General features: G+C 41.5%; 1 long non-coding RNA gene across 2 annotated transcripts in view; it reads left to right on the top strand.

Moving 5' to 3' along the window:
- LOC137528024 (uncharacterized) overlaps nt 1-12,788 on the top strand; it is a 45,466-nt gene extending 32,678 nt beyond the window's left edge. For both annotated transcript variants that reach the window (XR_011023257.1, XR_011023258.1), the window contains 2 exons: nt 7,990-8,169; nt 12,597-12,788. This is a non-coding gene — a long non-coding RNA (uncharacterized lncRNA). The remainder of the gene's footprint in view (nt 1-7,989; nt 8,170-12,596) is intronic.
- The last annotated feature ends 257 nt before the right edge of the window (nt 12,789-13,045 follow it).

Here is a 13,045-nt window from a genome sequence, read left to right as displayed (position 1 = left end):
TTTTATTCTTAACAGGTTTTTTCATCTTCTAACTTAAAGGAATACATTTTCTATCTTAAAATACCAAGTGTTCTAAAATGACAGTGTACAAATAATGTCTAAGTAGCTGTGTAAACATTTTCCTACTTTTCATGTTAAATATCAGAGGCAAAAGCTGTAATTTATTGAGGGTAGGATTTAGCTATATTGAGACAAATCAATTGCAGAAGGGGTGTCTGCTTCAATGCACAGCCAGAGTTGCATATCAGACTACAGAAAGCAAATATCAAACATATCAAACTCTGAAAGCAAAAACAGTATGAAAAGCTGTGACAATTAGTTACATTTCCTCTGCTCTCTTCAGACACTTCAGTCAGCAACACAGGACACAGCAGCTGCAGCTGTTGGGGTCTCTCTCTCTCTCTCTCTCTGTCACACACAGAGCTACACATAGAGTTAACTGATCAAGTGTGAGGGGAACTTTGAATGTATATTGATAACAGTAAACAAAGAAGTTGCTACTAAAATGTATACACCAGTACTTAGCAGCACTTCCCAAACAATTCCTGCGTCAATTGAAAAAAAATATGTGCATCGATAGTATTCCTTTAAGCATAAATGCTTTCTGGTGCTTTCTGATTATTATTATTATTTATTATTATTTAGTATTTATATAGCGCCGACATATTACGCAGCACTGTACAGTGTATATATATATATATCTTGTCACTAACTGTCCCTCAAAGGAGCTCACAATCTAATCCCTACCATTGCCATATGTCTATATTTTGTAGTGTAAGTACTGTAGTCTAGGGGCATTTTTTTTAGGGGGAGCCAATTAACTTATCCGTATGTTTTTGGAATGTGGGAGGAAACCGAAATGCCCAGAGGTAACCCACGCAGACACGGAGAGAACATACAAACTCTTTGCAGATAGTGCCCTGGCTGGGATTCGAACCGGGGACCCAGCGCTGCGAGGCGAGAGAGCTAACCACTATGCCACCGTGCTGCCCACTACGCCACCGTGCTGCCCACTGATTGTCTCACTGTCTTCAGGAGACCCAGCAGTGTCAGAGAAGGGTTTGTTTACATTTCTCACTTGATACATTAACAAGATAACATTATCTCTAGTTCAGATTAGTCCAGCTTTCCCTGCAGGGGAGCTTCTAAGGCCTGTGTTTAACCCTTTGAATGCTGTTCTGGTAAAAAAAAAAAATGCTGGTTGTATATAATATGCTGTAAAGAAGAATGCTGGGTTTCATTCAAATGCTTTAAGATATACATATGACATACTGTATACCTCAGGCCTAAAGACATTTTTCACTAACAATGTATTGGTAAGACAAGCAATGGAGATATAGGTTGGTTACTACACAATACAGCTACTCGTGTTATGATAAATTATACGCCAGCAACAGGGGCAAACATCTGAGAATAAATCAACACCATTTTTTGCTCTCTTTCAGTGCTCTAGTATTGTGCTGGTGATGAGATGACACAGAATTTGTGATACCTTTGTCACACACAGATAACTGACACAGTTACAGTATATAGTCACTGGCAGTCTCTAATATAATCACTAGAGTAGGTTATGTATGCAATGTTTATATATTCAGTGTGATTATGATACAGGCAATTAAATCTTGTTTTAAACTGTCACTGGCACTGCATGATGATTGTCCCATTGCAATAAGCGTGCAACGCAGCTGATCCTACACAGTGTGTCTACGCCTAAAGCTGAACTAGTGAAATAATTGCTAGTATAGTTACAGCTAAACTATTCTAAAATGCACAGCTAATTTTCTATATGCATGCATGGTAACACAATGATATAACAAAACAATTCTTTTTACAGAGCACCCTGGTCTCATTTTCCCTGGAATGGATGTAGCTCTGCCCCGTCTGTCTGTATGTGTCTCCCTCCTAACAGCATGAAATCACAGGACAGAATGCAAAACCTCTCTCCTCTCCCCCTTTTATAGACCTGCGGTGTAATCTCTTCAGATTGGTTCCAGGGGCATGAGATGCATTGTGGGAAGAAGCTACTGGCCAAGCAAAGGGAATCCCCCATGTTTCTCATCCAATCTTTCCTGCCCTTAAGCCACCTGGGCTGTATCCAGGGATGGTCATAGTCAGCCAAATTAGCTACGCTGGAAGTACACATAGTTTTACGCAATTACGCTTCGCCAAACTACGGCTTCGAAATCAAATATTTGTTTCATATGCATTTCGTAGACGCGTTACGCGTTAAAATACGCAATAACGCGTAGAGCGAAGCGTAGTTTATGCGGATGCTTACGCCCGTATGCAGAAAATTTTACTCATGAATTCCTTTTTTAAAATGCTTATACTGGGACCTCTTCTATGCATACATTCCCCTTTCCAATGCGTAAATTTGTAAGCATACAATCGCAAGCGGAAAATTAGACGCGAGTAATGCATTCGTAGTTCACTATGCAATACACTTGTTAACTACGCATAGTGGACGTAAGCTATGTGTAGCGGTACTTCGCTACGCGTAACTTCGTAAGGGTAGTTTTTAAGCTTCACCTACGAACTACGATGCGTAAATTCGCACTGGCGTAGTTTCTGCTCATCCCTGGCTGTATCCCCTCATTCTAGCCTAAGCCACATGGTGAACCTGACTGCTGGGTTCATTAAAAAAATGTCATTAAAGGGAACCTAAACTGAGAAGGACATGTATTTTTCCTTATAAAATAATACCAGTTGCCTGAATCGCCTGCTGATCCTGTGTCTCTCATACTTTCAGCCACAGCCCCTCAACAAGCATGCAGATCAGGTGCTCTGACTGAAGTCAGACTGGATTAGCTGCATGCTTGTTTCAGGTGTGTGATTCAGCCTCTACTGCAGCCAAAGATCAGCAGGACTGCCAAGCAACTGGTATTGTTTAAAAGGAAACATCCATATCCCCCTTTATTAAGATTCTCTTTAAGTGATATTGGTGCTAATTCACCATGAGACTGAACTCATACACGTTCCTTGCTCATTCCTAGTTTTAGGAAATTGTTTATCTGCATTGAAAAGGGGGGATGGGACAGTTTCCTTACAGTGATGAATATTCACAGTTATAATTAGCAGGCATAGAATGTTGATAATTTGTTATTCAGTCAAGCACAGGGTAAAAATAACACCGTTGTAGATTTTCCTTCTATTGATGACGGTACACAGCAGTTCACAAGGCAGAACTTGAGGTGCAGGGTGGGCATATCTCTTCCAAACTAGAATTGTTATATTGCTAAAGCCTCATACATATGCTTAATTAAAGTCAGCTAATAACGACCACCTCAGCTGATAATCTAGAGTGTGTACTATAGCCCCACCCCCAGACTGCTGCCCCACAATAGCCCCACCCCCAGACTGCTGCCCCACAAGTGATCCACCCGGCAGATCAACTTACCCGAGCGACAGACGATTACGTTGATCACGCCACTACCCTGCCCAATACATCACGTCATGCAGGCAGTGCTTTGTTGTGTCTCCACCCCCCACCCGGCATAGCCACAAAATGCATTGTCAGCCACATAGCTGACTGTGCACCTGTACAGCTCAATCCAACAATGTCATCCAAGGGAATGAGGTACCGATCCCCAATGGGTGACATCCATCACAGGTGTGTACCCTTGGTAGCAGAATCTGCAAAAAGTGACCAAATTTCCTGCGGGCTACATGCAGTGATCCTTGATAAAAAGTCCCATATCCTGGCTACATATGTTGCTGGCAAGCTTAACCTCATGGATAGCTTTTTACAAATTAGATACACAAAAGTTTTAGGACGAAACCAGTCATGGTATCTTCCACACTGAGATGGCCAATAGGAAGCCAGAGGTTCCGCTACCATGCAAATGAGCGGTTTGTGGAAAAAGGCTATGATAGAGGACAAACAGAAAGGGTAGCTAATGAAGTGGGGGGGTATGACAGGGGGGCACTAACTAGTGAAACTCAAAGGCCTCCCACTAACCAACATGAATATGCCATTCAGTTGGGGTTTAATCGGCAACATAGGCAAGTAGAAAGAGTGGTGAATAAGCACTGGAACATAATTAAGATGGATGGAACATTGGGTAAGTATCTGCCAGCCAAGCCCTCCTTTGTGTACAGGAGGGCACCAAATCTAAAATCGCAATTAGTCACTAGTTTTATAGATCCACCCCTAAGATCAGATGGAACCGACTTATTGGGCCAAAAGGGTTTCTTTCCTTGCAGGAAATGCAGGGGCTGCCGTGAAGCTAGTGCAGTAAGGGGAGATCACTTTGTGGGTAGGAATTCTGGGCGAACATATAAGGTGAAACAATGCATTACTTGTACCACAATGGGAGTGGTCTATGTACTCTGGTGCCCGTGTGGCCTGGAGTATGTAGGCCGCACCACGAGGGTTTTGCACAAAAGAATAGGGGAGCACATCTATAACATAGGCAGGGGGTTTGAATCACATAGTGTTTCAAAACACTTCAAAGAAAGTCATGGATGTGATTACTCTCTGTTAAAATTTATGGGAGTGGAGAAATGGGTCCCAAAATGGAGGGGGTCTAGTAAACAGAGGGATATTTCAAGGGCGGAGGGTAGATGGATTCATGATTTGAAAGCTCTAGCACCTACTGGGTTGAATATTGAGTTTGATCTAAATTGCTATATAGCAAATGACTAGGGTAAGATAATATGCTGTGTATCCAATAGGTGGCGCAAATAGGGGGGATGCGTGCATTGATATAATAAATAGGAAGGTTGTGGCATATCATTGTAACATTGAATAATTGTAGCATTAGGATTATAGTAATGTTAAGTTCTGGTAAGGAGCAATGTTGATTGAGCATAAGGGGTGGGAATTGGGAGAGCGTTTAATGTCACTCATTGTAAGGCATGTGACGGCGGTGAGACCGTTGGATAATGCGGAGGGGAGGGGCGGGTGGTGAGCGGTATATCTGCGGCTGGCGTACTGGCAACGCTAGCCCCTGATGAATCCTGGTGACGAAACGCGTAGGGCGGAGCCAGTACGCCTGACGCAGGTCACGTGGTTGGAGTTGCGGAAGTCCGGAGGCGCGGGAACCGGCAGTGCGGGACGCCGCGAACGGCTGGAATAAGTTCTCAAGCGTCTGGAACCGAGGGACTTACCGCTGTGACAAGCTACTCTATCCCCCAGAGGGATCCTGTAAGTGTTCTGAGTGCGCGAGAGGCGCAGTGTGTTTTTTATATTGGAACTGACATACTGCGCGATGATGTATTTGTATGTGTTTTATTAAAGGCTGCTTTTTTATCAATTGGATATGGTCACTGAAGGTCTGAGTGATACATATGTGCTGATGTGAGATTACCACCTGTGATTCGGTGGAAACTATCTGGTGAGCCTTTCAACCTTTAGGGGAGCTGGGATCACGTGTGAGCACCTTATCATTTGCACTGAGGAGTGTGTTGTACTTTTTGTTTATACAGTATTACGCTATGTGAGGTCGTTTTTACACAGGTCATCACTGAGCGCGCAGTGGAGTGCATAGCACCAGAAGATTGTGCAAATGTAATGCTAATTCTGTGCAGCTTTGAAGTTGGCCTATCCAAATCGGCGGGAAGCACATGGTTGCCTATCTTCCAAGCTGCACATAAATTACATGAAATCTGCAAGTTGTAATATTTAGCATCTCATGGATTATTTTTCTCAGCATCCCCATCCCTTTAAGTTTCCTTTAAGCCACATTGTAGAACCAGCTGGCTACAAAATGTTATTGTGTTAAACGTAATAATGCTTCTAAACGCTGAAAAGCAATCACTTTAAAAAAAAAACCGGAAAAAAACAGCATAAAAGGAAAAAATGAAAAATAAAATGGGCAAAGACAAAGGAATTCCTTGAAGGACGTCTTGAAAATCCGAAACATATATCAATTCCGTGTGAAATTGCACGTGGGTGGAAAAAAAGCATTTAAATCTAATAGCTGCAAGGCCAGGTTAAGAGAGATCTGTCATCTTATTTATTTCACTTTAACTGACACTTTTAGTGCATATGAAATATTTAATGCGTGTGCCGTGCGTAAGGCTGGCTGTGTTCTGAGGTCCCGCTGTAGCTAGAAAGTCACTTATTATTCCCACAGTCTCTGAGATTTTTCCAAGAGGTTCACATTGAATAATTTGAGTTGTTGAATTCTTTTGAAGAGTTGACAGAATCCTCGTATCGCTCGGTGACTGTTGTGCAGTAAAGTGCAAGAGCAGTAAAAGTAATTCTATTGATTTTTCCAGCAAATTCAATCACTTTAGTTGCATCTGCCAAAAATCTGCCCTCACCCCCCTTCACCCACAGCAAAGCCAATTGATTCAATACTTTCTCCTAAAGAACATTGCAAAAAATAAGCACCTCATACCCACAAAGAATATTTGATTGTTAGTTCACACCTTCATCCCATCATGCCCCGAGTATTGTAATGCCCTCTATATAGGCCTTCCAAATAATTAAGAACCTGCACTGACTGCATTTAGTACAGACTATCACTTCCAGGATGTTCATAAAACATCACTGTCATGGTTGCCTAAGGCTGATTTTTCACTAACTCTAATAGCTACGCATAAAATGGAGGATCATCTTTAACCACTTCAGCCCACAGTGTTGTTCACCTTATGTATCCAAGCAACTTTCACCTCCCATTCATTCGCCAATAACTTTATAACGACTTATTAACAGGGATGATCCATATAGATGCAGTTACCGCACGCATAGTTGACTTCACAATACATATGTCAACTACGTGTAGCAGGCGAAGCTTCGCATAGCGGGACTACGACTACGTGGAAATGCGTACGTGTAGTTCTTAAACTTCGCCTACGAACTACGATGCGTAGTTGTGTACTACGACGCGTAGATTCGCGCTGGCATAGTTTACGAGAAACCCTGCTTATTACAATTAATTGATCTATATCTTGTTTTATCCGCCACCATTTAGGCTTTCTTTGGGTGGTACATTTTGCTAAGAATAATTTTTTTCTAAATCCATTTTAACTTGAAGATTAAGAAAGAAATGGAAAAAAAATCATTATTTCTCAGATTTTGGCCATTATAGTTTGAAATGAATACACGCTAACGTAATTAAAACTAATGTATTTTGTTTGCCCATTTGTCCCGGTTAGTACACCATTTAAATGATGTCCCTATTACAATTTATGGCGCCGATATTTTATTTAGAAATAAAGGTGCATTTTTTCAATTTGCGTCCATCACTATTTACAAGCTTATAATTAAAAAAAAATATGTATAATAAGATACTCTCTTGACATGCATATTTAAAAAGTTCAGACCCTTAGGTAACTATTTATGTTGATGTTTTTAATTGTAATTTTGTTTTTAATTAAAAAATGTATTTGGGTAATTTTGGTGTCGGAGGTAAACAGCTAATTTTAAATGTAATATAATGTAATTATTTGATAAAAAATGTATGTGGGTGTAGTTTACTATTTGGCCACAAGATGGCGAACAATCTCACTTCCAGGAACTAGAAAAGGGACAGGGAAACTTTTTTTTTTTTTGCAGAAAGACCGCGGCCTCTGATAAGAGACAGTTGGTTTTTCTGCAGGGGACTTAGATCGATGAATGGGAAGAACATTCCCATTCATTGATCGAGGGGCTAACGGCAGGCGGCGGGAGCGCACCTCAGGCAGCAGGAGCAGCACAGTCTATCTGGACGGATATGCCTTAGATTGAAGTGCTGTATAATGTAAATAGACGGCGGATTTGACGCTAACAGTCCTCTAGCAGCGATCCCCGCTGGCATACTGATCACGGAGCGGAGCTCCATCATTCAAGTGGAGATGTGCGAGCATTAACGTGAGTGATCCCCTGCAAAACCCCGCCCCAGGACTTCACGCCAATTGGCGTTGAGCGGTCCTGGGGCTGCCGCCACGTCAACGCCACTTGGCGTGGAGCGGTCGTTAGGCAGTTAATATTTATCACATATTTATTGGTATGTATAAAGGGGTGAGGTATAGTTTTCTATTATCTAAACCTTTTTTTAACAGGAGTCTCAGCAACCAGAAAGCACAGATATCCCGCATCAGCGAATCCCCTTCAGTGCCTGATAAGTGAGAATCTACTGCAGTGCAGCCTCTAAAGATCCCAGCCCTCACTGAATTTTTGGAAATACTAAAAGACGCTTTCACTACAAAATTAATTTTACGAAAAACTCCAGCACATTGCAGGTAACGTCTCCTGGCATGTCGTTCATCTAGATGATCTATAATAAATGTGAACTCTGGACTTCATTGTTGAGAAGGACTCAATGACATGAAGGAAAGCCACTTCCAGCCTTTTACAATACGATGTGAGCTCTTCTGAAGACTCGGGGGCAGCTTTGTCTAACTTCTTGTGTGAGACTCTCAGTGTTGTTGTTGAAGTACTGCCTCTTCACATAATACTTGTGCTGTGTTAGGCTGCTGTATTAATTAATCAGTTTTATTAATCCTCTGAAATCTCCAGACGCGTCCAGAAGATGCTCTCTCCATTGTCTGCCTGAGATGCTCCTCTATAATTACTTACGCCGTCTTGTCAGATAATGTGTGGTTATTTCACCATCCTCATCTGTCTGGAATGCTGGTGGCCATTGTCCTTTCTGGCTCCTCGCATATTTTTCACAGGAAATAATTGATTTATTGTATATGTTACTGGTGCTAATGCTAAACAAGACAGTAGTGTAGGATGATATGTAGAAGGTGGCGCATTTCACGTAATGTGTATTCGGCAGTGAGGTATACCCATATATACTCGCATATAGGCCGGCTAGCGTATAAGCCTGGGTACCCACTTTTCCCTCAGAAACCAGGCAAAGTGATTGACTCGCTTATAAGCCCCCCCCCCCCCCCAGTATAGCCCCTACACAGTAGCCAGATGTGCCCCAAGGATGATACAGCTGTGTCTCAAGACGCCACAAGATGGTGTCATGGATATGAGACACAGCAATTGCCACATAGAAAGTATCCCCAATCATTGCATTGCTGACACTTTGCTTACATGCTCTGCTCCACAAGCAGGGGGACACAGGTAGTCTTGAGCAGCACACTCTGCACACCATGTTGCAGGGGATGAGGGACATAGCAGGGAGTCAGGATACACAGGAAGTCTTGAGCAGCACACTCTGCACACCATGTTACAGGGGATAGGGGGGCACGGACACAGCAGGGAGCCAGCTGGCAAGATTAGGATCACTAGTGCACGATCCTTACCCTCGTCTGCCAGTAACAAAACCTGCTCCACCATCCGTTCTGCTCCACTGACTCGCATATAAGCCGAGGGGGTAACTTTTCAGCACATTTATTTTTTGCTGAAAAATTAGGATTATATGTGAGTATATACAGTATATCTCCAATATCAGGGACCCCAAATAAGGCTCTTAGATATCTCCTTAATTTTTGGCAGTGTTTTGAAAAGCTCTGATACTACTACCTTTTTACCTTTAGCTTAGGACGGTGGTTATCAATAGTGTTGAGCTTAACTGCAAAAATAAATATACAGGTAAATATATATATATATATATATATATTTATTGATGATGGACATGGCTATGTGCATTCATATCATACATAGGGATGATCGGAAATAGCAAATTCCGTTCCACTGGAATTGCGGATTCCGCCAGCACTGAATTCCGTTGCTATGAAAATTCCGCTGGATTTTTGTGAAATTCTGTGGAATTCTGGCTTCCGGCGGAAAAATTAAAATAATCGCAAATAGAACCTTGTTTATGCTATATGGTAGCCCCTAGTCCCTATTGACTGTTCCTCTAGTCCTAGGAGGGTCTCGTCTTCTAGGGAATTGTAGGATTTCAAAAGCCAGCTTACATACCTTGGCTGGGAATCGAACCTTGGTCGGGAATTGAACCTAGGTCTAGTGCTTGGTAGACAGCTCTCGTCACCACTATAACACCAACAACACTACATGCTGAAGCCAGCCTTGCATGTACCATTGTGATATATCCAAGAGAAAAATGAGCTTGCTTAGGGAATTGTAGGATGTCAAAAGCCAACTTACATACATTGGCCGGGAATCGAACCCAGGCCTACCGCTCTGTAGGCTGCTATCCTTGAATATATCATAATGGTACATGCTAGGCTGGCTTCAGCATGTAGTGTTGGTGGTGGTATAGTGGTATAGTGGTGAAGAGAGCTGTCTACCAAGCACTAGACCTGGGTTTGATTCCCGGCCAAGGCTCAATTCCTGGCCAAGGTATGTAAGCTGGCTTTTGAAATTCCCTGGAAGACGAGACCCTCCTTCCTCCAGGAGGAGAGAGGAGGGGAGGGTGTCTGTTGAGTAGAAATTCTTTTTATTAGGCAGATAACAGTTCAGTGGGAAAAAAAATTAAATTTCATAAAATTCTGCAGAATTTCATTTTTGTCTGCGGAAATCCCGCCATAGTGATATAGCAATTCGTTCCGTCATAACGGAATGGAATCATCAAATTCCGTCCGGATTCACAGAATTTGTAATTCTGCGGATTCCAGCGACCATCCCTAATCAACATAGGCAATGAATGGAGGAGCAAGTCATGTTAACAGTATAAAGATAGAATGTTACATTCAGTGGGAGGTTGCTGCATCCAAAGATGAAAATATTCTATTCTAAAAATTCTCAATTTTTTTCAATGAGGTGTAACTGTTACAAATATATATTGGGGCTAACAGTGGTTTAGAAACCTGAACAACTGGGAGATGTAAAGTTTATGGAGTTAAAACAAACCTGAAGCGAAAAAACATATGATATAATGAACTGCATGTGTAGTATGGATAATGAATAGAACATTCGTAGCAAAGAAAAGTCTCACATTTTTATTTTCAGTTATAAAGTTTTGTTTTTATAACATTGATTAATTCTGTCATATTTGCAGTTTAGAAATCACACTCCGTCTTTTAAGCTATAAAACAAAGCACAAGTAATGACACTTTGAACTTTCCTACAGTAAAACCTTATCTCAAGCTGCCTCTCACTGTTTTGTGGCTGTTTAAGTTTTTTAATTACCGTATATTTCGGCATATAAGACGACTGGGCGTATAAGATGACCCCCCCAACTTTTCCAGTTATAATGTAGAGTTTTGGATATACTCGCCATATAAGACTACCCCTCTTCTAACGCACACCAAATAAAAATTAAAAAAAATCATATGCTGGTGCTATGTATGAACAGATACTGGTGCTGTACTGTATGTGGTACCCAGTATATAAGAGTATACAGGTGACTGACTGGTTGGATTGGTCAACTCTACCTAAGTGGATTGGTCAGCTCTACCTGTCTACCTGTTTATCAGAGCGGTATGGGAGAATAGATTGCGCTATGCCTATAAAACACGCCTCTTTCACCCTTCAAGCCCCGCCCTTGTATCCTATTTACCTCCTTCTCTGGCTCTCAGATCTTGCACATGCGCGCCTGCACCGCTTCACTACAGTCCTCAGCAGCGAGATCTGAGAGGCGGTAACAGGATAGGGCATATCACCCGGCGTATAAGACGACCCCTGGCTTTTCAGATGATTTTCAAGGGTTAAAAAGTAGTCTTATACGCCAGATTATACAGTATTTCTGTACTGTAAAAGAAAGTGAGATTATTTTCTTTGCTACTAATGTTCTTCTTAGCTGTACTACACATACAATTCATTATATCATAAGTTTATTTCCACTTCAGGTTTGCTTTAAGCCTCCTATGTAAGTGAGTTATCCTACATTGCATAGGTGCTATTAAACTAACCAATTAAATGTAAGATTGGGAATTATGCTAATTATAATACAACAGAATATGCTAATTACTGGATTACGGAACCCTGAAATGTAAATGGACTATTCTGCATCACACCCCCCACAATCTTAGATCAAAAGGACGTAACACCTTGGTCACCCACAGATGTCCACCTCAAAACCTTTGGAGACAGGGCCTTTTGTCATGCTGCCCCTACACTTTGGAACTCCCTGCCACACCCAATCAGGACAGCTCCATCCCTGGAAGCATTTAAGTCTAAACTGAAAACCTAACTCTTCAGTCTGGCATTCATGAACATCTGACTATCTCCTCTGTACCACAACCCAGCCTGCAACCCTGTATTAATCTGAGACACAACTATGCACTTTGAGTCCTATGGGAGAAAAGCGCTTTACAAATGTTATTGTATTGTATTATTGTATTGTATTGTATATGGACTATTCAAATTTTACAGTAGTCCATTTTCAGACTGCATAGATTTACAGTAATATTTGCATAATTCTGCTTCAACTTATTTGCTTGTTTCAAGTCAAGGAGCTAAGCCACAACTTTGTACTAAATGCCTTTAGATGTCCGCAGCATTGGAGTATGGAGGGAAAAAATTCCTAGAGACGTCAGCAGCAGGCAGAAGTAGTTTTGTACTAATATGCTTTTGGACGTCCGGGGTGCGTATAGATGCGGAGACACAGAAACGCCTATAGATGTCCGTGGAATTCTAAGGGTTAAAATTAGAAAAAAAAGAATAATTTTGCTGGCACACAGGGGAACCCTTTCAAGGAAGCAAACAGAAAAGAGATTTCTTTTTATATGTTGATCATATTTCCCCTGAAGGGGGCAGTGCTCTTTGATTCCGATTTCAAAGCCTGTTTTTTTCCTTGACATTGCAGGCTTGGAGGAGTTTGAAGAGTGTTGAGGATGGACAAGACTGAACTCTCCACTCCTGATACCGTGACAGCTTATCAAGGCCAAACACCCTCTGAAAGATTGGAGACGCAGGTCCTCCTGCTACCGGAAAGCAGCGAGAAAAAGGATTTCTTGCTGGAAATGATATATTATTAAAACTATATTTTTCCTAGAAATATTGCTCAAAGGAGCTTTCTTGTTGGTTGTTAAGTGTGATCTGTGACTACAGAGGATTTTCAGAATATAAAACTACTGAACTCTGAAAAAAAAAGAAAAAAAAAAACGTCCTAAATGTCTCATCACTTTAACTCATAACTTGTGAGATAGATAGAACTTTCTTTCATCATAAAAATACCACCTGATAATAAGTGATGGACAATATGATCAATTTTGCTTCACTACATTTTGTTTGCGTGAAAATACTGAATGCTGC

Source organism: Hyperolius riggenbachi, chromosome 8 (assembly GCF_040937935.1).
Source record: "Hyperolius riggenbachi isolate aHypRig1 chromosome 8, aHypRig1.pri, whole genome shotgun sequence".
Classification (NCBI taxonomy): Eukaryota; Metazoa; Chordata; class Amphibia; order Anura; family Hyperoliidae; genus Hyperolius; species Hyperolius riggenbachi.
Note: the sequence above shows the minus strand (reverse complement) of the source record. Positions and strands in the feature narration are given on the sequence as shown.